Raw genomic sequence first — 27705 nt, 5'->3', positions numbered from 1 at the left:
GGGGGAGGGGCGACGAGATATTAAGCATATAAAATTAAACCAGAGTGGGTTTTCTCCCTCTTGAACACGGACTTTCCCATCAACTAATCCCGGAGTGGATGATATGGCAATACCTCCTAGGCTCTTCTTCTGCAGACCATTTACACCAAGTAAGGCAGCAATGAGAGTATTCACAGATGGTCCCTCATTCCACACCACAGCTAACCAAGTCAGGGTATCTGCCATAGTTTGCCCCAGAGCAATTTCCAGCCCATCAGTCCCCCAGCTGGCCTGAATGCCCCAGCTTAGATGTCTGGAAAGCCACACACTTCAGCAGGGCTCTCTCTGTCTTTCCTGTTCTTGGCTCTCCTTAACCTTCCATCGAAGACTAGCCTTCCCAAGAGAAGACAATTTTTTGTCTTTAGTCTGTCTCGGGGTTTTGTACTGCCCATCCATCACCGCAGTATCTGAGTGCCAGATTCTCCTGTCCATCAGGACTTGTTGCAGACTCGCTACCTTAGGAAAAATGTCCTCATACCCCAACTACTAGACCTGTTCCTGCCAGACTCTATTCCAGGAACTAAGGAATCTATTGCTCTAGCTTTAACTTCCTCACTGATCACTCATTTTAAAGCTTTCTCTGCCACCACTCTGTATTGAAGTTAAAAAGAGCACAGCACATCAGGGACAGAGTGTGAGACTGGACTGCAGATCCCTCACATGGCTGCTCAATTAGAGCACTGGGCTAGCCTGAAGAGAGAGCTCTTCTATCCCTGACTCTGAACTGAGCAGCCTCGCAGGGAGCACCTCCCAAGTGGCATAGTAATAATTTGTATTTCTATAGTTCTTTCCCTCTGAGGACCTTCCAGACATTAATAAATCCTCACTGTCCCCCCTGCAAGGTAGTTCTGTATCATTATGCCCATTTTACAAATGGGGAAACTGAAGCAACAGGTGATGCTATGATTTGCCCAAGGTCACACAACAAGTCTGTGGCACAGTCAGGAAAAAAACCCAGGCCACATGACTCCCCAAACCATCCACCTATCTATGGGCCAAATTCAAACCTGATAGAAGTGATTATAACTTCATTTGATTCAATGGAGTTTGCAGTCAGTCACTCACACCAGGTCTGGATATGGCCCTAATAGCCTGGTGTGAAGTAGCATTAATATCTTTTGTGTCCTCAAGTAGCATTAACATTTGAATACCCTCCTCTCCAGTATCCCCAGGGCATAGTCACAATGGAACTGTCTGTTACAAGACGAGTCCACCTCCTGGGGTAGTCACATTCGAATGGCCCCTTGCTCCACCTGTTCTGTGTTGCAAGGCCAGGTATCTCTTCAAACACAGACTCTGTGGAATAGTTGGCTGATAGATCATGTGGACTGGCTGAACAGCTGACGTTACTTCAATTTGCTAAACAAAGAAAAAAATTGGCCCTGGTGGAACTCTACTGAACTCGCTGGAATTACACCAGAGATGAATTGGGTACATGATGTTACATTATAGTCTGAATATGCTAATTGCTCCCAAATTCCAGGCTTATGGGAGAGAGCCCTGTGGTCCCTGAACAACTATGTGGTCTCTTTTGATGCAGAGTTTTATACGTGCACTAGTGAGGGAGAAGGATTCAGAGTTGCTCGTTTTTTCTGTGCAAGCAGTTCCTGACAGCAGAGAATGCTCAGATCTCAGTTACTTCCAGGAACAATGAGCTAAACTCAGCTGCTCTTCCCAGCACCAGCTGAGGAGGCGGCAGGCAATGGAACACTGTGTTGTTCTTGGAAGGCAGAGGAAAATAAGGCGTTGGCAGGGCTGTATGAGCACTCCTTCCTTGCCAGTTCTGCAACTCCTTGCTCTAAAGCTGGGCTCGTTCCTTTTATCAAATAACTTCCTGGACATTGTAAGCAGCTCACAAGCAGAAAGAGGCTGAATTCATCAAACCACCAAAGATCAGATCACTGGGTGAGTGATCATTCCCTCCGTTTCCACCACCACCACCGCATGGCCTGTTCAGTTACGGTGTGACCTACTGTATTTTTTAAACTTTTCCCAGAAATAAATACAGAACCCTCCAACATCACCCAGCTTATGGAAGCTATTTTGGGCTATTTTATCAACATGCAATACAAATTCCAAAAGCTGACTGGAAATTGAGCTCATTCCCAGCAGAGCTGTTCATGGAGGGAGTTTACAATAACCCTTACCCGGTAGTCTCCAGTGAAAACTTCTATAGAAAGGGACGTCTCCATTTTTAAAGGCAATAATCTGGTTCATAGGTGAAGTATGCTGAGAGTGACAAGGAGCAAGTGACTGCCCACGGTGCCACTCAGAGCAGAGACAAATAGCAGCGCTCAGCATACGAATGGGAGAGACACAAAGGGAAAATAAAAATCAGATTGAGTCTATTTTACTCTTCCGGGAGCTAGCTATGAAACTCAGGAGGGGTGGTAATGAGCCAAGACAAAAGGGAGCTCTGTTGGAGAGGCTAGTGTCTGGGCAGCTTGCCAGGATGAGGCATTACACAGCCTTTCACCTTAAAGCCCTGGTTCAACCCCAACCTTGGCTAGCAGTGACTGCAAGTCATTATTGTCTGAAAGTTATTAGCCAAGGTGAACTGAGTGGGAGGGTCTCAACGGGGTTCCTAGTAGACCAGTGTCCTTCTTGGGAGTTTCAGCAGAGAGGCCAATGATTGAATGGTCTGTAGAGCACATCAGTCCTACAGGTGACCACCTGGTGAGGGCCAAGACAACTTTCTACTGAGAAAGATGTACAAGCAGCTTCCATTGCTGTTCCCTATGATGCAGAGTAACTGGTCAGTTGGCAAGTTAGAAGACTTCAGGTTCCAGGGCTATTGGTCCATCACAAGTGCTAGCCACATAAAATATTTCCTTAGCTCCAACGGAGCAGGATGTAAATGAGTCTGGTCATGAGGCTTCTGCAAAGTTCTCTGCACTGCCAGATCTGTCTCTCAGGTTTCACAGCTTGAGGGGAATATATTTTTATTACCTTTAGCTGGCTTCAGCATTGCTCTGTTGCAAAAAGGAGGACAGGACCAGAGATAGCAACATCTCCAGCAGAGTGAGCAATGCAAAGTTGTCAGCAAACCACTGGGCTGGTTTGCATGTAAATAAGCATTTTCAACTCACCCAAGTTATGATTTCAGAGTTCTCAGACACCAAACGCCACCCAAAAGGTTTAATTGCCCTGCTGCTCCTTAGAGAGTTCTATTCCCCATTGACCTGAGGCATTATTAAGTATTGCCATCTTAACACTGGAATCAGGAACCGAAGAAGCTAGGCTTTTTGCAGCCACTCGGATCGCCATTGGACCAAATACGCACCTGGTGTAAATGCTGAGGTATATCAGGTGAGGATCTGGCCCATTAGCTTTAATTAGAGATGGGCCCAAGCAACAAAATTTAAATTTGGGCAAGGATCTCAAGCACCCCCATAACCCGGGATCTAGGGTTTTGATTTGGGCTCATGTCTATATTTAGTATACTGTACTGTAACTGAAGCACTAAAAATAGATTAGTTTCCGAGCATTTAATCAAGGACCTATTCCTAGAATCACGGAGAGCTGAAATTAAGGCAACGGAATTCATGGTAATCAGCCTGATGGAAAGAGAAGGAACCTCACATCAGTTTAAACTGCAAACACCCATTCTGGTCAGCTAAACATATTTCAGTTTGAGCCAGATGTAGCTGCACCAGGGCCCAAAGATCTAGAATTGCATGAAACACTTGTGAGCTATCAGAACAGTAAACTCAGGAGGCTGCAGTTAATGCACAAGGAATTACTGAGTGTGGTCTAATTCCAAGAGGACTAACTGTACTTGGCAAACTTTCAATCAGTTTGAAGAACACTGATCCCCCCAGGCTCAGAGGCTGTGGTCACTTTGTCCCATAACTCCTTCCAGGTTTACTGGAACACTCCATGGACGGATTGTACTGTAAACTGGCAGGCACAGCATGTCCTTTGAATGTTATGTCATGGTAGTCATCCATATTTTTGTGTATTTATAGCTAACACTCAGGTTTTCCCATCTGAGTGGGTCTCCTGAAATCCCAGGCCCTCTAGATAATGATGCAGTTTCGATGCATGGATCTTCATTTTCTTTCCTAAACCTCTAGGTAACTATGAGCCACCAGCTCATGCCAAGGCCCCCAGGCCTCACTGAACACTGATAAAAGCATAGTGAGAAACCAGTCTGGCTCATCTGTGTGCTAGCATTGTTAACATAGATGTTAATTTGCTAAGAATGTGTTGAGTGTTTAGTCTTGATGAAATGCTTGTAGGATGCAGCATGTATTGATCTCACTTGGTATGGTTATGGTTGGACCATGGTATGAAGTTATATGGAGTGTTTGCTTTGTAAACCTCTGTAATCGTGTAACTCACCAAACAGGAAAGAAGTGTTAATTAATGTAAAGCATTGGTCCTGCACACAAGAAGGCCAACTGAAACCCAATAAGCCATAGCGAAACATCAAAGGACACTGGCAGTGAAGATCGCCCTCCCACGCCCCACACACCCATGAAGAGGAGGCAGGCACCAATACTTGGTGCATCCATGTGAGCTCTGGGGGAAGGGAATAAAAGTCCCTGACCAGTCGGAACTGTACCACTGTGGAATTTGGAGAAGGCAATATTTCTAAGCATAAGCAAGGGATCCCAAAGCTGCTCAGCTTGGGTTAGCCACAAGGAACATATAGAGTTTGCATATTACAGCAGCTTCTATTGTCTTTTGAAACCTAAGACTGTAACTCATTTGTATGGGTATATATGTTTACCTGCTTTAACCTTGTAATTAACTCTCAATTTTTTTTCCTAGTTAACAAATCTTTAGTTGGTTTATTAGAGGATTAGCTACAGGTGCTGTCTTTGGGGAGAGATCTAAGGTACAACTGACCTGGGGTAAGTGACTGGGAGTAACCTGAATATTGTTGTGATTTTTGGTATAAGAGACCATCTATCACAAAGGCAAGCTTGCGTAGGTGTCTAGATAGACCCGAGTGCCCAAAGGGACTGTCTGTGACTCCATGTTAATGGCTGTTGTAGTGCTTGAGGAGTTCATACTTGATACTTGGTTGATGAAATCTAAATATAGAACACACAACCAGTTTGGGATTTGTGCCCTGTTCCTTAACAGTCTGTGCTAAGCTTGGCACTCATGGTCATAAGCCACTCTAGTTAGCTTGACAGTAACGTTATTGTAATGTTTTTTCTAGCCCAATGGTGACTGTGTTCAGTGTTGGATAAAGTGATGTTTGTGAACATGTACAGAGCAAAGTTCTCTCCTGAGACTTGAGATCATGCTATGGCATTAACTATAGCTGTATGGACACTGTGGGTCAGACTGGAGCTCAGGCTCTGAAGCCCAGGGTGGGGGGTGGCATCCCTCACCACAGGCTTCAGATCCCAAGCTCCGCCTGAGCCACAATTTAAAAGCATTGTCTACACAGCTATTTTTAGCGCAAGCCTCAGTCTGTCGATCTAGACGTGGAGGCTCATGGCCACTGGCTGTGTAGACATACCCAGTGGGTACTCAGCACTTCTGAAAACTTAGTTGGGGGTAAAAATTTCCAAAGCACCGAACTGACTCAGGAGCCTATATCCCACTGAAAGGCTCCTAAGTCAGTTGGGCTCTTCGTGAATTTTACTCTAGGAGCCTAACTTTAAGCCTCTCTTTTTGAAAATCATGGCCAACTACCCCACATGATTCTCTGCAGCCTTCTCTCCCTCAACTTGTTACTCAGCCTCTTTAGAATGAGATGAAAGTTTCTCCTACACTGATACTATGGTGATGAGAACATATAAAAACCTAGATATACCGATTGGTATCAGCTGGGAGACTGTGCCAGCCACCTCTCTCTTTGCTTTGCACTGGATTCTCTGTTCTACCCCGTAACACAGGCAGCCCTCGAATTCTCTCCTCCATTGGGAACGTGACCCATTCTTAGCACTGCTCACGATCAAGGTGCCAAGGCTCTTTTTTAAACCTCCCACCTATGCAGGTATGAATCCAGTTGACTCAGATCACCATAAAAGACACTCAGCAAGAACGAGCACCAGGAGAGGTGTCTGTCTCAGCTGCTGCCAAGCTCTGTGCGTGCTTCACTGTTTGCTTTATGCAGCAGTCACAAAAAGCCTCAGTCTGTGCATATATGATTAGATATTTTACATCTTTCCCGCCTCTTTAATTTAGGATGAAACACAACGAGACTTTCATGTAACAGAGCAGGGAGGGGGAGGACTGTGCTTACAGACCACATTTAGCACAAGATCATTCCGTGTAAACACAGTGCTTGTGCTTCAGAGGGCTCCATGCAAAAAGCAAGAGTTCAGCACATGCTTAACCCATTGGTCTGGAGCTATAAGCCCTTGCTTCTCTCCTCTCAGGAGCTACACTCAGCATGTTTCCAGGAGCACCCTGACCAGGTACTTTTCCTCCCAGAAGCTGCACCCAGAACCCATTCAGTTCCTGTTCTTCTCCAAACAGGATGGGTCATTTCAGGATAAATCACTTAATGCAAACACATTTGGAAAAAAAACTATTAAGCAGAAGAGAAATAGAGAGAAAAACTTAAAAGCCTTAGTGATAAATTTAGCTCTGTCTTCCTTAACCAGCTTCAATTTAAATGTAAACCCTTGGAGATTTATACAGTACATGGTGCTGTAGCGTGCAGTCAAAGACTTATTAGCACAAATTTAGGATGGCTGCATTATTCACAAACATCAAAGCCACAAGAGAATGAGTTATGCAAATCATCCCAAACGAATGCTGAGACAACCTTTATCCCACTCTACTACATTGTGTGCATATACCACATTTTACAAATCAGCTAGTTTAGAAATATTTGAGAGAGGTATTTTTGTTAAGACTGTTTTTTAACTCCCTCTGTATGTAAAGCTAAGGGGCTTTAATACCCCATGGGCAACTGTAGAAGGCTTGGAGTTAGAGGAAAAGGATAATTTTAGAAACCTGTAAAAATACCATTGGTGTGTGTATGTTGGTGGTGGTCTCACTGTATTTGTACTTGTACAGCTCCCTGGCATGAACAATAGCTGGAGAACGTAGGATTCTCTGAATGGCATGTGCTGGCAGAGAGTGGTCAACTGACCATTATGAATGTCCTGGAAAATTAGGATGAAATGCCCAATCCTTCTTACTTCACTCATCAGCTTTACAGTCTGCTGCCTATCAGGGAGGCTGGATGAGTCTGGTTGATAGGTAATGAATCACAGAGCACCACTCACTTGAAGAATGATTAGGGGACTGGAACACATGAGTTATGAGGAGAGGCTGAGGGAGCTGGGATTGTTTAGTCTGCAGAAGAGAAGAATGAGGGGGGATTTGATAGCTGCTTTCAACTACCTGAAAGGGGGTTCCAAAGAGGATGGCTCTAGACCGTTCTCAATGGTAGCAGATGACAGAACGAGGAGTAATGGTCTCAAGTTGCAGTGGGGGAGGTTTAGATTGGATATTAGGAAAAACTTTTTCACTAAGAGGGTGGTGAAACACTGGAATGCGTTACCTAGGGAGGTGGTAGAATCTCCTTCCTTAGAGGTTTTTAAGGTCAGGCTTGACAAAGCCCTGGCTGGGATGATTTAACTGGGAATTGGTCCTGCTTTGAGCAGGGGGTTGGACTAGATGACCTTCTGGGGTCCCTTCCAACCCTGATATTCTATGATTCTATGATTCTATGAAGGGCACCAGAACAAATCTGGCCTGAGTTTATGGTGACGACCTATCTGAAAGGAGCTGGTCTCAGCCCTAGAGGGAAGTCCAGTTAAAAAAGCTCCCTTTTTCCAGGTGGCCAAACAGATTTTGAACAAGCTAAATGGGCCTGTTTGTCTTCCACTGAATTGTTCAATGGAAGCCAAATGAACAATTCAAAAAGAACCTTCTGGAATTTCCACTAGGGTATCCATTTTCTTGTGGACAGAAGCAGCATTACAAAAGTGCACCAGTCAAATAATTGTTGGCAAACTCAGTAGGAAGGCAGAGGACCAAATGGACTTGGAAAAGTGAATAACACTCTGTCTCCTAAAGCAGTGGTTCTCAACCAGGGGTACACGTACCCGTGGGGGTATGCAGAGGTCTTCCAGGGAATACATCAACTCATCTAGATATTTGCCTAGTTTTACAACAGGTGACATAAAAAGCACTACCGAAGTCAGTATAAACTAAAATTTCATACACACAATGACTTGTTTATACTGCTCTATATACTATACCCTGAACTGTAAGTACAATATTTATATTCCAATTGATTTATTTTATAATTATATGGTAAAAATGAGAAAGTCGGCAAGTTTTCAGTAGTAGTGTGCTATGATACTCTTGTATTTTTATGTCTGATTTTGTAAGCAAGTAATTTTTAAGGAAGGTGAAACTTGGAGTATGCAAGACAAATCAGACTCCTGAAAGGGGTATAGTAGTCTGGAAAGATTGAGAACCACTGCCCTAGAGAAGATTCCTGAAGGTTCAGGACACCTCAGCAACGTGGTGCAGACAAGCCTGGACTGTTGTTGCTCATGCTATACTTACTTTGCGGGGATAGACAAAGGGCTGCAGTCGCAAGAGCTGTCCATCTGGCACCTTTCACTTCATCTGCAAGAAGAAAAAGGAAAAAAAAGGGCTCAGAAATCCACACTCTAGCACAGATATATGTGGTATTATTTGCAATCTGTGTGGGATCCTCCTTCTGACCAGAATATGCTTAACTTGCAAATCCAGGACTATCATTCAAGAGAAAAAATATCAGTTTTTATTTGGACTCCATAGTACACACTGAATACGCTAGGGTGAATTTGGCACATTGCCTTGAAACCCTAACCCATATTTACTTTTACAGAGATTTTGTTTTTCCCGATACTCTCAGAACTGCTGAGTTTTTACATCTCTGCTGTAATTTGATCCAGCTCGTGCCTGTCATGTGACTGGCTCAATTTTTGTTATTTAAAGAACAAAAGACTAATATTTTCCACTCTCTCTTGTACCTCTTATTAGATAAAAAAATAGAGTGGAGATCTTATCTTAACTAACCATTGCCACTCTGAAATGGGTAGTGGAGCACAGAGACTATATCACTTTTAGCTCCTCTCTGAAGGATCTATTCCAGGGGTTCCCAAACTTCATTGCATTGCGGCCCCCTTCTGACAACAAAAATTACTACACAACCCCAGGAGGGGAGATGGAAGCCAAGCCTGTCCAAGCCCCGCCACCCCTGGTGTGGGGGGCCAAAGTCCACGCCCAAGAGCTCCATCCCTAGGCAGGGGGCCTGTAACCTGAGCCCTGCCACCCCAGCAAATTTAAAACAGCCCTGGTGACCCCATTAAAACAGGGTCATGACCCACTTTGGGGTCCCGACCCACAATTTGAGAACTGCTGATTTATTCTACAATAACTAACTCACATGTATTAGGTACTCATAGTGCCTAATATGCTGTTAGAGTGACACACAATTAATAATGAGGAGCAGAGCTATGAAATGAAAAATAGAAATGACCAAAATGAAAATTTTCAAATTTTCAGGGTTGTTTTTTTTTTTTGGTTGATTTGTTTTCAGGTTTTTTGCAAGGGAAAAAATGGCATTTTTAACTTTGTCTAATAAGGACCTTACCTTCTTATATCTATCAAAATGAATATTTTTATATTACTTTGGGGTCAGACTTTTCAAAAGCAGTCAGTGTTGGTCTAACTTTGCTCCCATGGAAATGAAGGGCAGTTTTATCACTGATTTAATTGGGATTAGAGTTAAGCCAATGCTAAGTGCATTCAAAATCCCATTTTTAGCATACATCAGCCAGCAAGACTATTTTTATTGAACACATGATCTGAAGACAGACAAAGCAAAAAGTCTCCCATGCTGACACAGCCATCCTATCAAGATCATAGTATATTCATACATATTGACATAATAAAGCAGCAAGAAAAGTTGGATGCGGGGGGAAGTTATTTCTACACTTGTAGTGTTTCAGAATGTCGTCCAATTAACCACAACTGAAAAAAAGAAAGAAAATTATGCACTTTTCTACACTTTTCTCTCCCTTGCTCTTTATACATGATGGGAATACCATAGGAAGAATTAGGAATACAATTCAACAAACTTAATATAGCCCCTATTACCACCTGGCTCAGTCCATCTCTGTTTGGGTGGACACCAATCTGTGATGGCAACTGCTGAATCTCAAGTGCTGTTAGGTGACTGGTCACTATCCCTAGCTCTGGGTCTCTCAGGCAAACACCAGATACATAGCCCAGTGTCTGAGACCCTTCTTGGACAGTGGAACCCCACAGCCCAGATGCCAAGATCCTGGAACCAGTGTCTCAGCCCTCCTCAGCCTCCAGTTGCTTAGGCACGTTCCTTCCAGTGCAGAATGGAGAAATGGAAACTTGATTGCATTTGGCTGTGAAGAAATGTGTCCAGTGAGGCCCTAGTCTGGCAGTGAGCCACAAAAGGCTGTACTGTGTTGTCTACACAGCAAAGATCTGAGTGTCAGATGATACCTGCCGTCGATGAAATTCTGACCCCTTGGGGGAGGGATAGCTCAGTGGTTTGAGCATTGGCCTGCTAAACCCAGGGTTGTGAGTTCAATCCTTGAGGGGGCCATTTAGGGATCTGGGGCAAAAATTGGAGATTGGCCCTGCTTTGAGCAGGGGGTTGGACTAGATGATCTCCTGAAGTCCCTGATAGTCTATGATTCTATGAAATAAATGGAAAAACTCCCACTGATTTCAATGGTGGCTAGGATTTCACTCCATGTACATGGGCAGCATAGGAAGGGTTAAAGACAGAGTGGCATCCCTGACTTGTGGGGTTTATCTCAGAATCTTACATTGTTTTAGTTGACTTCTGCTGGGCCTGATCTCCTGCCAGGCACCACCCTGTGCTCCAAACCCAGACCCTTCCTGGTTTCCACTGCCACGTCCCCTCCTTCCACTGTGCATCTATTTGTCAGTATAATTTTAGTGCAGTGAGAAGCCTGTGTCCTAGCTTTACTTGTCCTGAGACATTAAAAGGAAATCTGGTCATTTTGGGGACATTCCTGTTGCCAGCAGGGGCATCCATCCTCGTCACTGGTCTCCTGACACCAATCAGCAGTGCACCTCTGCGGTAAGACAGCTTCTCCAGTCAATCCTTTGAAGAGCCAGACACAGGGGTAAGAGGCCACTCGGGGTCAAATCCAGTGCAAGTATCTTGTCTGGGCACTGGGACTCTCTGCTGGGGATGGTGGTTGTCAGAAGGTTTCCTCCAATCCATGTGGGAGAAGAGCAGGGTAACCTTAGTGGGCCTAGCACCCTTTACTCAGTTCATTTTGTCAGCTCACCCTCCCACCCCCTTTGTCTATTCTGTTCGCCTCTTGAGTCCAGTCGGACACCCTACACTGTGAGCACTCCGGGGGTCCTGATTGAACTGATTCTGCTACCAACAGTCCTTCCACATCCAGCAAGCTATGGGCAGAATCTGCCCCTCCAGGCCAGACTCTGCTCCTAGCCATGGTGGAATCTGGCCGTCTGGTGAGAGCAAAAGGTGAAATGACTAAAGGATAGCATTACGTCACTTGATGCTGAGCCAAGCTAAAGGGATTGGGTTTGGGTGTTGCTGCGTTCCCTCCCCTACAGGAGCAATAAAAGGGGTATTTATAACCTGTTGTGGCTGGCTCATCTTTCAGGGAAAGCTGCAAGATCCAGTCTGCTAGTCCTTTGAGTAGAGATCCAGTCTGCAAGGGAGGAGAGGAAGAGGAGAGGCACAAAGCTCCTATAGTGATCTCCCTCTGAAAGTGGCCTCAGTTGCTAGGGCTGACAGAGGTGACATTCAGCAAATGCGAAGGGTTTTAGAATGATAGAAAGAGAGAAAGAGGGGTTCTCTTAAATCAATGTCCATTCAAACCTGGCTTCTCCTGTCCTGTCTATCAGGGGTTGCCCAGCACCACCTGGGGGACACAGCCTCTCCTGGGTGAAGAGAGGAATTCACTCTTCGGGATTACTCAACACAGGGATTCCCCTTGACTGTTCTTGAGGGGGTAGGACTGCACTTGTGTGTGGGAAAACTCATCTGTTGATTTAAAAAACCTCCTTATTTCTTTCAACATGATCATCTTGGTTAGCTACCCAACTAGCTTTCAGTTTCCTTTTATTGGAGAAAACTGATCGGGTAGCTCCGGGAACATTTATTCTTCCAACAGCTTGGTGGTGAGGGCTGGCCCCATGCCATCATGTCACTGGGACAGCTCCTGTGAACATGGTTGTGTGATTGATTGTGTTGCCACTTGCCTGCATTAGCCTACTCTGCACTGAGCATCTGAGGAACCCTGGGCACCACAAAGGAGAGGTTACCCATTTTTGTGACTATTTCATCAACCTAAAGTGGGAAAACAAAGCCACACAAGAATATGTTAATAGGAGACCTAGCTGAGCCCATTGCTGTCTCTCAGATGAAGTCTGGTCCTGCGGCTAAAGCATACGACCAGTAGCCAGAAGATGCGAGTTTTATTCCTGGCTCTGACACTGACTTTGGACATGACACTTGAGACTTTTTCCAAGTAGCTAATGATTTGGGAGAATTGTTGTGTTTGGTGCCCAATCTGAGCTCTACTGATCATGAGTTATAGGATTGCTGAGCACCTGCAAATTCCACTGGCTTCAAGTAGTAGCAGACTTGTAACTGTGGAAACTCAGCACGCGTGAAAAACAGCTGCATGGTGCTCAGACACTTTGCAGGAACTCATGCTGCAAAAGTGGGCACAGGGCTTAGGAAAAATAAAAAGGGAATGATACTTTTCCCTAAAGCTCACTTAAAGTTTCCTCTCAAAATATTGCCTATGGGTCGGATCCTGTGCACCTCTGAAATTGACAGTGTTGCTGATTACTTAAATGGAAGCAGGGTCAGGTTTTCAGAGCCCCAAACATTCTGCCCGTTGTGGATTACTCTGAAGCAGTTTCTAAACCTTTATAAGGAGTGCGTGAGGACAGAAGTGGAAACATCAGCTAAGTGCAAACTAAAAAACAACATTCAATACACTGGAAGGGCAAAGAGTGCCATACACATAGCCAAAGACAACCGACACTAACACGACAGACAAGTGGATCATGCGCCATGCTAGTTACTCCGTACCTGCTTCTCCATTGCACAGATGTAAAGAACTGCCCAAGAGGCAGAGCAAAGGGGATGTGAAAAATGACCATTCTGATTGGGTGTAAATAGCTACACAAAGTGTAGGACAACTGAGAATTGGGCCTTCTGTCTTCACCATTGCTATTTGCTGGGTTACTGAACGAGATGCCAGGAGGATACGTAAGGGTTTGTCTACATACAGAAGTTCAACAATTTAACTAACAGAGTTTACAAACCAATTTGGTTGAATCAATATAAGGCACTCAAACTGATTTAACTTAAGCTGTCAGAGAGAGTGGAGTAGCAAAGGAAGAGAGAGAAATAGAAAGGTTAAGGGGGTAGAGAGCTATAGAAGTGTGATTTCACTACTCCTTGGTACATGCTGTACAGCCTACACTGTGAAAGTTTGTAGAAGCTCTTAGAAGAGAGAGAATTTCTCCAGGTTACTTTTCTTACCTATGAGGAAAATGTTCTCTATTCAAAGTACTGAGTAGATCCTCTGCTCCCATTCACTTAAAGAGAGGATCTTGATCTTTCGTATGGCATGTAAACTCATTGCTGCTCAGGCAGGTTTTCTAAACTACACTGGAACAGGGCTACTAGGCAGCATTTGGCCAAGTGGATGAGGGGGCAGCATCTTCTGATACAGAGGCAAACAAAATTAAATCATTCTCAGAGAGACCAAACTGTTCGCACCTTCCAAATGAAGCTAAAATGAAATCTCTGCTACCCAAGGATTACAGATCCAGGCCCTCCACACATGAATCTCAGCTGTGAACGTCTTGCAGACAGAAATGCACCCAGACTCCACACCTTGGCATCTTGGTATCTAGAATGCTTAGAACCCCAAACTACAAAGGTGAGATAATTATTCTCTCTTGACAAATTCAGAGCTGCTAGAGCTGACAGTCTCCAACTGGTGAGGAACACTCCTTGTCTTTCAGTAACTGTTAATACTGCTGGCCTTCAAGTGCTGGTGACAGGGCTGTGAAATGCAGAGCTGTGAAGGCTGCTCTCAATAGGCTGTGCTCATTGGCTCCTTGCTCATCTTTGTGTGTGTGTAAAATGAGACTTAGGCTTCAGTTCTGTCTCTTTGCCTTTACAGTATGTGGAAGAGGGCACTGGGGAGATCACAGAGAAACATGGGAGAATGTTTCTAAAAGCCTGGCAGCTGGAGAGGGTACTGCAAAGAGCCAGCCAGCAGGGGCAAGCAATGCTCTGGAAGGTACTGGAGCTCCTCACCAACGTCTAGCTTCCCCAGGTCACTCATGTACAACCACAGTAATACGATGGAGGGAAAAGAATTGCACTGAAACCAAAGGATCAAATCAATACCTGCCTTGAGAGTGAACTTTACTCCAACAGAGAGAAGTGCTCCAAGGTCTCTGGGCCCTAAGGTGTGTGCTTCCTGGGAGTGGAGGTAAGGGAGATGGACCATTGGTTGCGTTGAAGAGGACAGCAGTTTGTTAACTAGTGGAGCCTCTATCAGATCATGCTGGGCTCAGCCCGCAGGATTCCCCCGCACTGAAACTCTGATTCTAACAGAAAGAGCTTTTGAAAACATGGAGACAGTATGACTCAGGGAGGTGGCGAAAAGCAAGACTGACAAGGCCAGATTACCTTTCCCTCTGATACATTATTACCAGAATTCTTGAGTTCCACCCAAGCCTCCTGGGAGGTGTGGAATATTTCCCAGTCACTTTCTCCCTTAGCATCTCTCCTTCTGGCTTGTATCAGCCATTAATGGCAACTTTTAAGCTGCTTTGCTTATGCAATTTGTCTTACTGCCAAGCCAGTATCAGGCATGAGACCAAACAGCTTGTGTCTGCTCATGAGTCACAGAGAAAGCACGCAAGGAAGTGAAAATTAAGCAGAGCTGCATGATGGACATTTTAGCAGGATCCAAGAGAAAAGCAGATTGTTGCCAGATGAGCAACTTTTTCTCCAGCCTCCCTTGACATGCTCGTGATGCCCTCTGGGTCAACTCTTAGTTGCACATCCCTTTACAGTCCTCGGGGCCAGAATCCCCCCCACCCATCCACCCACCGAGAAAGAGGCTACTCCTGTGAGGTGCTGAGCATCCTCAACTCCAGTTGACTTCAGTGGGAGATGAGAGAAACTGAGCACTCTGCAGTAATTTGTACTCGGTACTTGGGGGAAATGGGAAGCAAAGTATTTGCCCTGGACACTAAAATTTGTCACTGGGAACTGAGGCAGCCACCTGCTCCATATACTGGTCCTTCCTCCACTGCCCATGTTCTTCTCCCAGTCACATACGGGGGGCAGTGCTTCCTTTTTGCAACCCTTCTATTTCTGTGCTAATTCTGTCTCCTAACAAATTTGTCGGCATTCTCAGTAACACCTCTTTACCTTTTTGTACTGGGAGCTAGTTCTTCTGGCTTGGCTGTTCACATTTCCCTTCCATTTTCTGTCATCCAAAGGTTCAGATTATCCTACAGGAGAATGTTTGTGGCACTCAAAGCAACACCCAGGAACCCCCATATTCACCACTATCATATAATTATGATATATTTTGTACACAGTATGCCTTGTGAGGTATCATTTTAAAAGTCCTGATCTGTTGAACATTAATATCCTGTTGGATTGAATGTGCTATCATTGTATGTGAGGTTATGAAATATTGCTGTATAAGTTACTGAAATACGTTGTGAGTTTGGGAACACCCACATCCAGCCTTTCAGGTACAACAGTGGAGTAGCCAGATGTACTGATGGCCCATTAAAGAGAATCCACTATCCCAGGAACTATATACAATGGAAACTTCTCAGGGAGAGCACGTAGACAATGGAGACTGCTTGACCAACCTCATAGCAAAACATCTTTCCAACAAACTGGAAGAAATTATAAAGAGGGGAAGCGACATCATGACTTGGCCTCATTCCTCCCATAACTCAACACCTGGAAAAACATCTGGAGGACAAAGACTGAACTGGAGTGGGTGGTCCCGGGCTGGAAGGCAGTTCCAGCCTGTGTATTGAAGATCAGCGACCTATTTATACCATCTATCAGGGTGACACACTGCTTTATTCAAATCCTGTTTCATTTATAGAACTCAGACTGGAAATTTACTTTTATATCTTAGGTAACCAACTTGCATTTCTATGCTTACTACCTTTAATCACTTAAAATCTTTCTGTACTTAGTAAATCTGTTTTATAGTTTACCTAAATCAGTGCATTTTAGCTGAAGTGCAAAGGCTAATGTGTGTCCACTCCACACCAAAGGAGGGGCAGACTGGGTAATGAACTTACACTGGTCAGGCTTCTGACATTCCCAATGTCGCACTGCAGATCCTCACAAGAACAGAACAGAAACTAGGGGTGGAATCCTGGCCCCACTGAAGTCAGTGATGTAAGAGCATGAATGGGGGTGGAGGATTTCAATCTATCACAGTGACAAAACTCCCACGGACTACACTGGAGCCAGAGTTTTACCCCAGGTCTCCTGAATTTCAGTCCTATGTCCTCTGCACTTCACCTCCTCTGAGAATTGGTTTTCTACTGGTGTTTGAAACTTCTGCTTTTAGCCAAAACCCAAAGAAAAATGGCGCAATAATTAAATACATACATACAGTGGATGCTGCTTAACAGCAGTCCCAATATTAACACCTTTTATCAGGAACTGATCCCGTCCCACTGAATCTAATGTTAATGGGATCCACAATGATTTTTTGGAAGAAAGGTCCCAGCAGGAGGCAGGTTTGTGGGGCTGCCGCCAGGACAAAAAATGCTGGGACGTGCAGACCGAACAGGCCCCTGGGCTTTCTTCCCTGGCTGCAGCCTCACAAACATAACTTTCCCTTATTGGCAACTCTTCGATAATAGCAACTTTCTGCTGGGAACTGAAAATGTTGCTACTAAGTACAATCCACTGTAGTTTAAAGACAAGTGAAAACATTTTCCTGTTTGGATGTGGTTAAACTCTGAACAAAGGTCTGGGGAGAAAAAAAATTCTTATATTATTCATACCCCAATTTGCTCTCATGAAAAAGGCAACAAAGAACACATGCTGTTTTGTGGAAAGTGAATCTGGTTGAGCACACTCCTGGGAATAGGTCTTGGGCTATTTTATTAGCATAGGTTCAGCAGCTGCTCCTATAGGCTGGCTCCCCCCCATGCACTTCTCCCTGGTCCAGGCAGTGGAACCAGGTTTTTATGTTATAAGTATATACTAGCCTTGACTCAAACGCTGCCATCTTTTTCCTCCTCCTACGTGCCAGGTCCTGCTGTTACCAGGTCTTTAACTGGAGCTCATTCCTGTCTAGCTGTTGGCATTTCCATTCCTCCTTGTTGCAAGTCTTTGCCTGATGGATCAGCCCTCTCTCTAGCACAATAGAGTCCCCTATGCTGGTACCATTGAAAAAGCTTTTCACGTATTTATAGCATTGAGAAACTGGCAACCCTGGCTGGATAAGGCCAGGCCAGCACAAGCAGACACAATACAAGCTTTCCCAAGATTCTTTATAGCTTTAAAGCACTGGTGTGCTTATTGTGCAAAAGGAGATGAGAAATGGAATGGTTTTTCACTACAGAATCCTAGTCTGCCCAACCCTGCTGCCATCCCAGTCCTGAGCTGCACCATAGCACTGTCAAAGCACCCGCAGCTCCTTCAATATTTTAGTCGTGGTGCCAATGCACCTCACGCTAGACCTGCTGTTCCACCAGCTATTCCAGTCCTGGGCCTTTCTTGAATAAAAGTGATAGTCACTGAAAGGTAACTTCATAAAGAGCTCCCACCATATCAGCAGCAAACAAGTGACACAATAGCGAAGTATCAAATTACAACACATTCACCCCAAGGCATGATGGGAAAGGAAACTCTTTGGTCTATCAATTACTGCAACCTCCAAACCATGTGTGGCATCCCCAGCTTTCCGGCCACCCTTGTATTTTATTTTCTGGAATGCATTTGTCTTGCTTGTTTGGGCAGTACCTGTCAGTGGCCTGGAAAGAGAGGGACAGAATCTTCTAAGTTCTCTACCTTCCTGAGTTCTGAGATACCATGATTATGAAACCTGGGGGTGAGAGCACGCACTCCCCTCTCCAAGTTAGGGGCACAAAGAATCTGAAGACCATGCTCCTGCCACAAGATAACAAGAGTTTATCTCACAGTAACCAATGCCAGGGAAGATATGAGACATTACAAGCAGCGCTAAAATACATTGTGGAGGGCAGAGGAAAGAGATGACCAATGCAGTGGATGAGTGCACTAGTCGTGCACTAGCCCTTCACTAGAACCCAGGCTTAAATCCTGACGTAGACCAGAAATGAAAATCAGACTGGTTGTCTAGGTCCGGTATGTTCATATCACAAACCCTCTGTGGCACCATTGTCAGTCCCTTTGCTGGAGGGGCCCAGGAGCTAGAATGACACTGGTTAGCAGTGAGGAGCACTGGCCGAACATTTCTAAGGACACACGGCAGGAATTAATAAGTGATGCTGAGGATCGGGACTGAGGTATTTATGTAGGGATCCAAGACTTGAATACCAAGGGTTGTTACAGCGCAGGTAGAAGTGAATCAGCAGAGTGGATGGAGGAAGGGGGAGAGGTCAAGTACTGGACTAGCAGGGAACTACAGGTCAGGACTGAAGTGCATTAGAAGAGCCTTGTGGTAGGGGTGGGAGGAAGATTCCAGGACTAGAACAGCAGGTGGAGATGCTAGTCTAGATGGAGCTGCAATGGCAAAAGTGTGTGGCACTATGTCCATGTCAAACCAGCACTGAGAGTGTCACACTTTCACAAGCACTAAAGTTACCCCCACATTAGCAGCAACTGGAGTAATTTGTAGCTATTGATGAGGGTAGGTTTTTGTGACAGTGGGGAGGTCACCCGGTGCACCCCCTTTCAGTCAGGCATGGCACTGCAGGTAAGCCCTGCCAACATTTCTCCTCACAGGAAGCCAATAACTCTACTTTGGGCCCTTTTGAGTCAATAATACCCTCCTTGGGGCTGGTATATTACAAAACCCCACATAAACAGTCCTGAAAAGTCCCAAATAAGCAAATGATCCTTGTGGCTTTCAGGGCTCCTCTGAAGCCTGCCTTCCAAGCTCTGTTCCCAGCCCTCTGTCTCTCCTTAGAGCAGGAGTCCCAGCCCTCCTGGAGCTCGGCAATTATTATCTCTCTCCTTAAACTACAAATCTCCAGCTCTCCTTCTGGAGTTGGACTGTAATTTCGCCCACTGTAGGGCTTTAGCCAGCTTCTCCCTAGCTGGCCTTTTCTTCCCCCATTAGTCCTCAAGGGTGCAAAGCAGGCCCATCTTCTCCTGCTGGTGTCTGCCTTGCTAAGAAGAAGGCAGCATTTATGCTGGTCCCTGTCTCCCAGCTCATCCCCAATTGGCTGGGGGAGAGGAGAACCTTGCCCCATGCTCTCTGCAAGGCTACTGGCCCCAGCCCCTTAAAGAAGCAGGAACAGAATTTTCCTTCTGAACACTTTTTACTCCCAGGACCACTTCTTCTCTCCCAATATTTCCCAGGTCTTTATATATGTAGTCGGACCATCGAGCCTCTTAAAGGGCCATGCCACATGATGGGGTGGGCTGGCCATTAGGCTCCACCACCCTTAAGGGGCAGACTACCTCATCACAGTTTTATTCTGCCTTTCTCCCCTGCAGGCAAACCAGCAGCCTTCTCTGTTCTCGCAGCTACCACCAAAGCAGCAGCAACTCTAAGCTCCCTTTATACAGGAAAGGTCACACCCTTTGCGTGGGAGACTGAGCATTTCATCTGTCTCATGTGCCTGAAACTAAAATGTTAAATCCCACACACGCCTCTGCAGAACAGACCTATCCTCTTCAGAGGTGGACAGGAATCCCTCCTCCTCCTCAACACACAGACAGTGCCTTTCTCCCTGATGATTTCCACCTGCCTTGCTCCTGTCTGGAACTTTAGGTATAGGCTATTAGCAATAGTAAATACCCAGGCAAAATCCAGAATTTACCCATGCAAAGCCTGGAGACCGGAAGCTCACACTGTAGGATCAGAGAAGGCCTTGAGTTCCAGTCTTGGATCAGGAACTAGAGGATGTTGTGCCCTTTTAATCCACTCCTTATCCCTGTCTCTCCCCTTGTAAGAGAGGGAAGAACTTACTACTGCCACAGGCCCTGGCTGGGAAGAAGGAAACCTTTCCGAAGAGAGGGAGTCTATTCTCCCCCTTTCTCCCACATTGGCTTCTATCTCCTATCACAGTCAGTCCAAATAGAGGGACATGCCCTGGGACAGTCAGTTCTGTTCTCCTGGCATTGCCATTACTGACCAACAAGTACGACATGCTCAAACAGTGTCTGAAATTACACAAGTTACAAAATAACAGCTTAAGGCACCACCCGAATTAAAACTGTGGACTTTGCTGGTACAAATAAACAAACACACAAACACAAAATCACTGACCTAGCAGTTGAAGCACAAGACCTGTTCGCAGCCTGAGGACCCCTGCCCACGTGGATGGACGGAAGAGATCTCATTCAAGCAAGATATGATCTTAATCTGCTATGTATGAGCATGAAGAGCATGAGTGCTGGTAAGCTGTTGGCAGCACAGCTCCAATCCCAGCAAGCCCCATCCCTAGCATAACCACATCAAGGGCAATGCAACGCTTTCTTTGGTAGAGCATTTTGTACAAAACATATCCTCAAATTATCTAGGGTTAAGAGATACACTTATCCAGTCCAATCATAAACAGTGAGAGCAAGGGAGATATGAGAGGAGATACTGGCAAGGGAGAAATGACAAGTCTTCTCTGGAAACTTGAAGAAAGATGGAAGGCGAACAAAGAGGAGAGAGCTAGGAAGGCAATTCCAGATGTCAGGAGCCGCAGAGAAGGGTCTTACAACAGCAGCAGGAAACAGGCTGTCAAAAGGGAGAGATAATGTCTGTGAGGTCAGCTGGGGCAAGTCCGCAGACGTGTTCTAAAACAAGAGCAGGGTGGTTACTTCATCCTGCTGTGTGCCAAATTCAAATGTGGAGCAGGAAGATGCAGCTCCACTGAAGGCAATGGAGTTGCACCCACTTATACCCGCTCTGAATTTGGTCCTGGAACATCAAAGGCATCATGCAAACATCGCTAATTAACCATAACTCAAATGATAGCTGGGAATGTTGCAATTTCTGCCAACATCTCTATACACCAGAGTTAGGCAACAACACCAACAGCCTTGTTGATGGCACTCAGACAAACCTCAGTAACAGACACTGAGAAGCTACAGTGGGGAAGCCGGTCTTCTGTTGGTTATCATTATTTACTATTTCTATGATGGCTGAGCCTGAGGATCCCAGCACAGGAACGAGGCCCCATTGTACTAGGCACGATGCAAACAAACCACCACACAGAGAGGCTGTGCCCCAGAGAGCTCACAATATAGCTTTTAGACAGTCATAAGTGGTGCAGAAACTGACAAAGGGAGTGTAGAGGGAGGAAACAAAGTAACCTAAGGACAGGTGTGTTTGCATAAGATTTAGTAAGCATAGCAGTCTGCCAGGAGAAGATTGCTTAAGACACCACATCATTAAGTACAAGGTGGTCCCTGCTGAGGAAAGGTTATCTGCTGAATCTCATACAGCCTGCCAAGAACCAATGCCAACAATGCAATAGCTGCTTACAGAAATGAAACACAGTGCTCCCATGCCTTCGCTGATCCCAGGGGAATAGCAGACACCAACCCCCATGATGTTGTGCTGTGTCTGCCATGGGGCTCTCTTCCTGTTTAAAACCTAGGCCAAGTTGCCAGTCTAACAGGACGAGGGGACTGGTTCCGTCCTTTGCACACCGTTCCCCATAAGGGGTTAATGGGGTGGGGCACTCATCTCCAGTATGTGGTCTTCAGTTTGTGGGACCCAAAGCCCTCCCTGCATCATCTCTGGGAAGCAGAGAAGGAATACATTCTAAGGTTGCCAATTTTGGTTGGACGTATTCCTGGGGGTTTCATCACATGACAGTCCTGGAGGGTTGGCAACCCTAAATACATTAGAGTGGGAAACCTCTTCCAAACCCCTAATACATCACAAATGCCAGCATTTCCTAAAGCGGCTTGGACTTCTCCGTAGTGATCATGTGCCTTGTTCTTACCACCAGTTCCTTTCCCCTTCTATCATGTGACAAAATGAGGAAACCTGCTCTTCCCATTTTTATCTGTTTAGATCCGGGGGCATTTGGCAGTGGCTCTCATAGCAATCCATGCTGCAAAAGGCATTCTTATAACAAATACTGAGAGCAAGGGATGCGATGATACTCGACATGTCTTTGAGTGATAAATTCTCCCATTTTCCTTAAATAAAGAGGAGTAAGAATGAGATTCTCCTGCTTCCACAGCACTATCATCCTCCCAAAATAGTAGGTTCCGGGTGACAAATGGCAAGGAATACTCAAATGCACTGCTTTAACAAAGGACTTGAAAATAGCATAGAAGACGATCCAGTAGGTAGGGCACTAAACTGGTAGTGCTCTGTTCCGAGCCATGAACCTCTTGGGTGACTTTGGGTCACTTCCTTTGTAGTGTCATCCCACTCTTTGTTTGTCTTATCTATTTAGATTGTACAACTCTTTAGGTCAGGGATCACCTCTAATTACATGTTTGTACAGTGCCTAGAGCAGCTGGGCTTGGAACCTTCAGGCACTATTCTAGACCACACAATAATGAGGCATCAAACCTTCATGACAGTATTTACACACTATAAAGCGCACATGAACGCCTGTATGTGGCTGTATATTGATTTGCTTACGCCAGATCTAATTTCCTGCATACAAGTCAGGTGACAGATATTCTAATTGACAGTGAGGCAGATCCAAACCTGGGATCTAACGATCCCCCTGGTTCTGTCAGTCTCTTATATCCTCACAAATAATGCAGTTTGTGGAACTGGAATTCAGCTGATGCTTTTGTTGATTACAATGTGTGAGGCAGAATAGACTCTAGCTCATTGTCCCATTACAGGGCTGTAAGGCACCGTTTTGTAGGTAAACAGGGAGACACTCAGAGTCAGAAGGTACCACTTTAACATTGTTACTTTTCTGACTATAACCACACACGAGTGCTAGACAGACCACACTGTGTACCAGTACTTTTCTTAACTGTTATTTATACCAATGAGATATTAGACAAACGGGTTTATGTACTGTAAAAACACCACTGTTTTTGTGAACAGGATGTAGGCTCAACTTTCTCAGCACTAGGCAGTAGGCTGGTTTATGTCTGCATGTTGTGTTCTCATGCACTTACAGAAAGATAATTGCTTTAGAAAAGCAAGCGGTGACAAGACAACTTGCTCCCACATCCTTTGGTTTTGCATTGGCATACAAAACATTTCTTGGAGTTAGCACAGCAATGATGTACCATTCATGACCCCATCTCTGCAGCTGGGCATGCATAGGACACTGGTCAGCACAAGAGACTTATTTATTTAATGAGGGTTAGATTATGCCCAGGCCTGTATGGACATGCACTAAGGGAGGATGGTTAATAGGTACAGTCAAGGCCCTTTTGGTCTGTCTATATAAGGTACTTATGTGCCCCTCGTTATCGTAGCAGCTGACCGCTTTCCAATCTTTAATGTACTAAAACAACATCACAACATCCCTGTATGGAAGGGCAGAGCTATTATTCCCACAGTACAGATGGGGAAACTGAGGCAAAGAAAGGCTAAGTGACTTGTCCAAGGTCACACAGGAAGTCTCTGGAGAAGCAAGCAACTGAGCCCAGGTTTGCTGAGTGCCAGGCTAGCGCACTAACCATCATCCCTCTCACTTTGATCTCACCTCCTGAGGTCTGTCAAGTCTAGGGCAGATAGCAGAGTTAAACTTCATAAAAGAAACAAAGAAGGGCCAGTGGTCATGCCTCCCTTCTGCACCATCTGGCGGTGTCGGGGAGTGCAAGCTACACTCTGTTACTGGTTGGAGCAAGGCCCACTCAGGCACAAGTTGCTCATGTCAGGGAGCTGCTGCCAGTGGGTAATGGCTTAAAGCCACAGTCTTTTCTCCAGCATATTACTTGTCTGAGCACTGAAACACAGCAATACGTGCTGAACTGTAAAACAAACTGCCACTTAGAAAAAGACTGGCCTTTTTAAAAAAGGCTCAGAACTAGCAGTCACCAGGATAAAACTTTAAGCTAGGCATTTAAATGGGACAGGTTACCTGCCTCATTACAAACACTGACACTTAACATTCTTTAACCAGACCTTCTCTTCTCTGACACTTACCTGATTGGGATAGCATGTGTTTTGGTCCACATCTTTCAGGTACACATTATTTTTGTAAGCCAATATTGTTGATATGTTGTCATTTATGTAGAAGAACAAGTCAAGAGCTAATAGAATGGCATGAAATAAATTAATAAACCACCAATTAAAAATTCAGCAACTGGCTTATGCTATTCTAGCCCCTTCTGAATGCAACTCGGGTGATCACAATTTGTCAGTCACACATAGAAGCTACTCAACATAGACATTTTTAAATAGACAAGGTGGGTGATGTAAACATTTTTAAATCAGCGGGTCCAGATAGCTTGCATCCAAGAGTTTTAAAAGACCTGGGTGAGGAGTTCGCTGGACCATTAATGTTGATTTTCAATAAGAAAGCTAAAGTTGTGCCAATTTTTGAAAAGAGTAAGCTGGGTGACTCGGGTAATTATAGGCCTGTCAGCCTGACATTGATCCCAGGCAAGATAATGGAGGTGCTGACAGAGCACTCGATTAATAGAACTAAGAAGAACTAATGGAGGGTAAAGTAATTAATGCAAATCAACATGGATTTATGGAAAATACATCCTGTCAAACTAACTTGATATCTTTGTTTGATGAGATTACAAGCTTGGCTGATAAAGATAATAGTATTGACACAACATACTTTGACTTAGTACCACACAACATTTTGATTAAAAAACTAGAATGATATAAAAGTAAACATGCCACACATTAAATGGATTAAAAAGTGGCTAACTGATAGATCTCAAAACATAACTGTAAATGGACAATCATCCATCAAATAGGTGTATTTCCAGTGGGGTCCTGGAAGGATCGGTTCTTGGCCCTATGCCACTTAACATTTTTATTAATGATCTGGAAGAAAACATAAAATCATCAACGATAAAGTTTGCAGACGACACAAAAATTGGGGAAGTGGTAAATAATGAAGAGGTCAAGTTACTGATTCTGAGCCATCTAGATTGCTTGGTAAACTGGGCATAAGCAAACAATGTGTGTTTTAATATGGCTAAATGTAAATGTATATATCTAGGAACAAAGAATGCAGGCCATACTTAGAAGATGGGGGACCCGATCCTGGGAAGCAGTGACTCTGAAAAAGATATGGGGGCAAATAATCAGCTGAACAGGAGCTCCCAGTGTGACACTGTGGCAATCCTGGGAGACATAAACAGGGGAATCTCAAGTAGGTGTAGAGAGGTTATTTTATGTGTGTCTTTGACACTACTGCGATCGCTGCCAGAATACTGTGTCTGATTCTGGTGCTCACAATTCAAGAAGGATGTTGATAAATTGGAGAGGGTTCAGAGAAGAACCACGAGACCAGTTAAAGGATTAGAAAACCTGCCTTATAGTGATAGACTCAAGGCGCTCAATCTGCATTGCTTAACAAAGAGAAGGTTAAGGGATGACTTGATTGTAGTCTTTAAGTACCTACATGGGGAACAAATATTTAATAATAGGCTCTTCAGTCTAGCAGAGAAATGTATAACATGATTAATGGCTAGAAGCTGAAGCTAGACAAATTCAGACTGGAAACAAAGTGTAAATTTTTAATGGTGAGAGTGACAAACATTGGAACAACTTACCAAGAGTCGTGGTGGATTCTCTGTCACTGACAATGTTTAAAACAAGACTGGATGTTCTTCTAAAGGCTCTACTCTAGGGATTATTTTGGAGAAGTTCTCTGGCCAGTGCTATGCAGGAGGTCAGACTAGATGATCACAATGGTGTCTTCGGGCCTTGGAATCTAGGAATCTGTGTGTTCTCAGGGCACAGCAGCAGCCAGCACATCAAGAGCAGTGACCTGTGACGTTATTGACTTGAACTGGGACCGTATAGATCATTGTTGCAACCAAGGTCCCATAGTGGCACCAAATATTGTACAAAGGTTGTTGTGTGAGGTGTCTATGGGAAAGTTATGATTGGCTGGTTATAATTATGCTATCTGTGTATGTGTATCATTTTGTAGTTGAAGTTATGAATATTGTCTCTATGCTGTCTGTATTTCAAACTTATGCTATGCTTCTGGGTGACACCCCCGACAAGTTGGTGTCAGCTCTGCCTAGCCTGTTTGATGGCCCACTAAGGACCACCAGCTATGCAACTGACCCACTGAGAGAAGGCACACACACCTTGTGACTCAGCAAGGTATGCAGGGACATGCCTATGGACAGAACTCTGAGGTTTTTCCATGTCATGTGATGGGCAGCTTGTCTTTGGAACAAAGAAAGACAGACCAGATGGCAAGAGAATTTAAAAAGCTGCTGCAGCTTCTCCATCTTGTCTTCAATCCTGCTTCATACCTCTGGAGGGACTTTGCTACACTGAAGCTTTGAACCAAGGACTGAAAGACCCATCCAAGCTGTGGATGTACTCCAGAGACTTAATTTGAACCTGCAGTTTATTCCATCACTGCTACAAGCCTGAACCAAGAACTTTGCCATTACTATATGTAATTGATTCCATGTAACCAATTCTAGCTCTCATCTATATCTTTTTCCTTTTATGAATAAACCTTTAGATTTTAGATTCCAAAGAATTGGCAACAGCGTGATTTGTGGGTAAGATCTGATTTGTATATTGACCTGGGTCTGGGGCTTGGTCCTCTGGGATTGAGAGAATCTTTTTTTTCTTTTACTGGAGTATTAGTTTTCATAACCATTTGTCCCCATAATGAGTGGCACTGGTGGTGATACTGGGAAACTGGAGTGTCTAAGGCAATTGCTTGTGTGACTTGTGGTTAGCCAGTGAGGTAAAACCAAAGTCCTCTCTGTCTGGCTGGTTTGGTTTGCCCTAGAGGTGGAAAAACCCCAGCCTTGGGCTGTAACTGCCCTGCTTTAAGCAATTTGTCCTGAATTGGAACTCTCAGTTGGGTCCCACCAGAACCAGCATCGTTACACCTGTAAACCACTCTCTCGCCACCAGCAGGTGCAGATGAAAGAGACAAGCCTCTGACAAAGGGCAAACCTCAAAGAGGTTTGAAGACCCAGATTCTCTGCTATAGCCAAAATCTGCTTGGTATAGTTAGGGATTCAGGGATGGGGCAGCTGGTTATTGTTCCTTGGGTCCCTACCTGGCTTCATCCCAGCCACAGCACATGCTAGAGTGCCCTGGAGGTCACCGCAGCCCCTGACAAGCCTCAGAAGGACAGCCTCTCAGTTGGGGACAGCTTGTACACAGCATGTTCTGGCCATGTTCCCAACACTTGGGCTGCAAGAGGCAGGTGTTGTAAGAGCAGCTATGCTGGCCCTAAACCCTCTGGGGACTCCTCCAAGCTGGGGAGATGCAGGCAGTTTCAACTGTAAGGGACTGGAGCAGGACTGTACCTCTGGCCCTCCCCTCAGGTTGCAGAAGCATCTGAAAGTCCAGATGCCCATCCAAA

The 27705-nt window shown here is 44.9% G+C and overlaps 1 protein-coding gene across 2 annotated transcripts in view; it reads right to left on the bottom strand.

Annotated features, from left to right (window-relative positions):
* HEMK1 (HemK methyltransferase 1, mitochondrial release factors N(5)-glutamine) overlaps positions 1–27705 on the bottom strand; it is a 133909-nt gene that overhangs the window by 52068 nt on the left and 54136 nt on the right. For both annotated transcript variants that reach the window (XR_014712430.1, XR_014712431.1), the window contains exon 10: positions 8536–8598. The gene's annotated coding sequence lies outside the window, so the exon portion shown is untranslated. The remainder of the gene's footprint in view (positions 1–8535; positions 8599–27705) is intronic.

This window comes from Lepidochelys olivacea, assembly GCF_965140295.1.
Source record: "Lepidochelys olivacea isolate rLepOli2 genome assembly, chromosome: 7".
Classification (NCBI taxonomy): domain Eukaryota; kingdom Metazoa; phylum Chordata; order Testudines; family Cheloniidae; genus Lepidochelys; species Lepidochelys olivacea.
The sequence above is the reverse complement of the archived record's forward strand: the minus strand, read 5'-3'. Positions and strand labels throughout refer to the sequence as shown.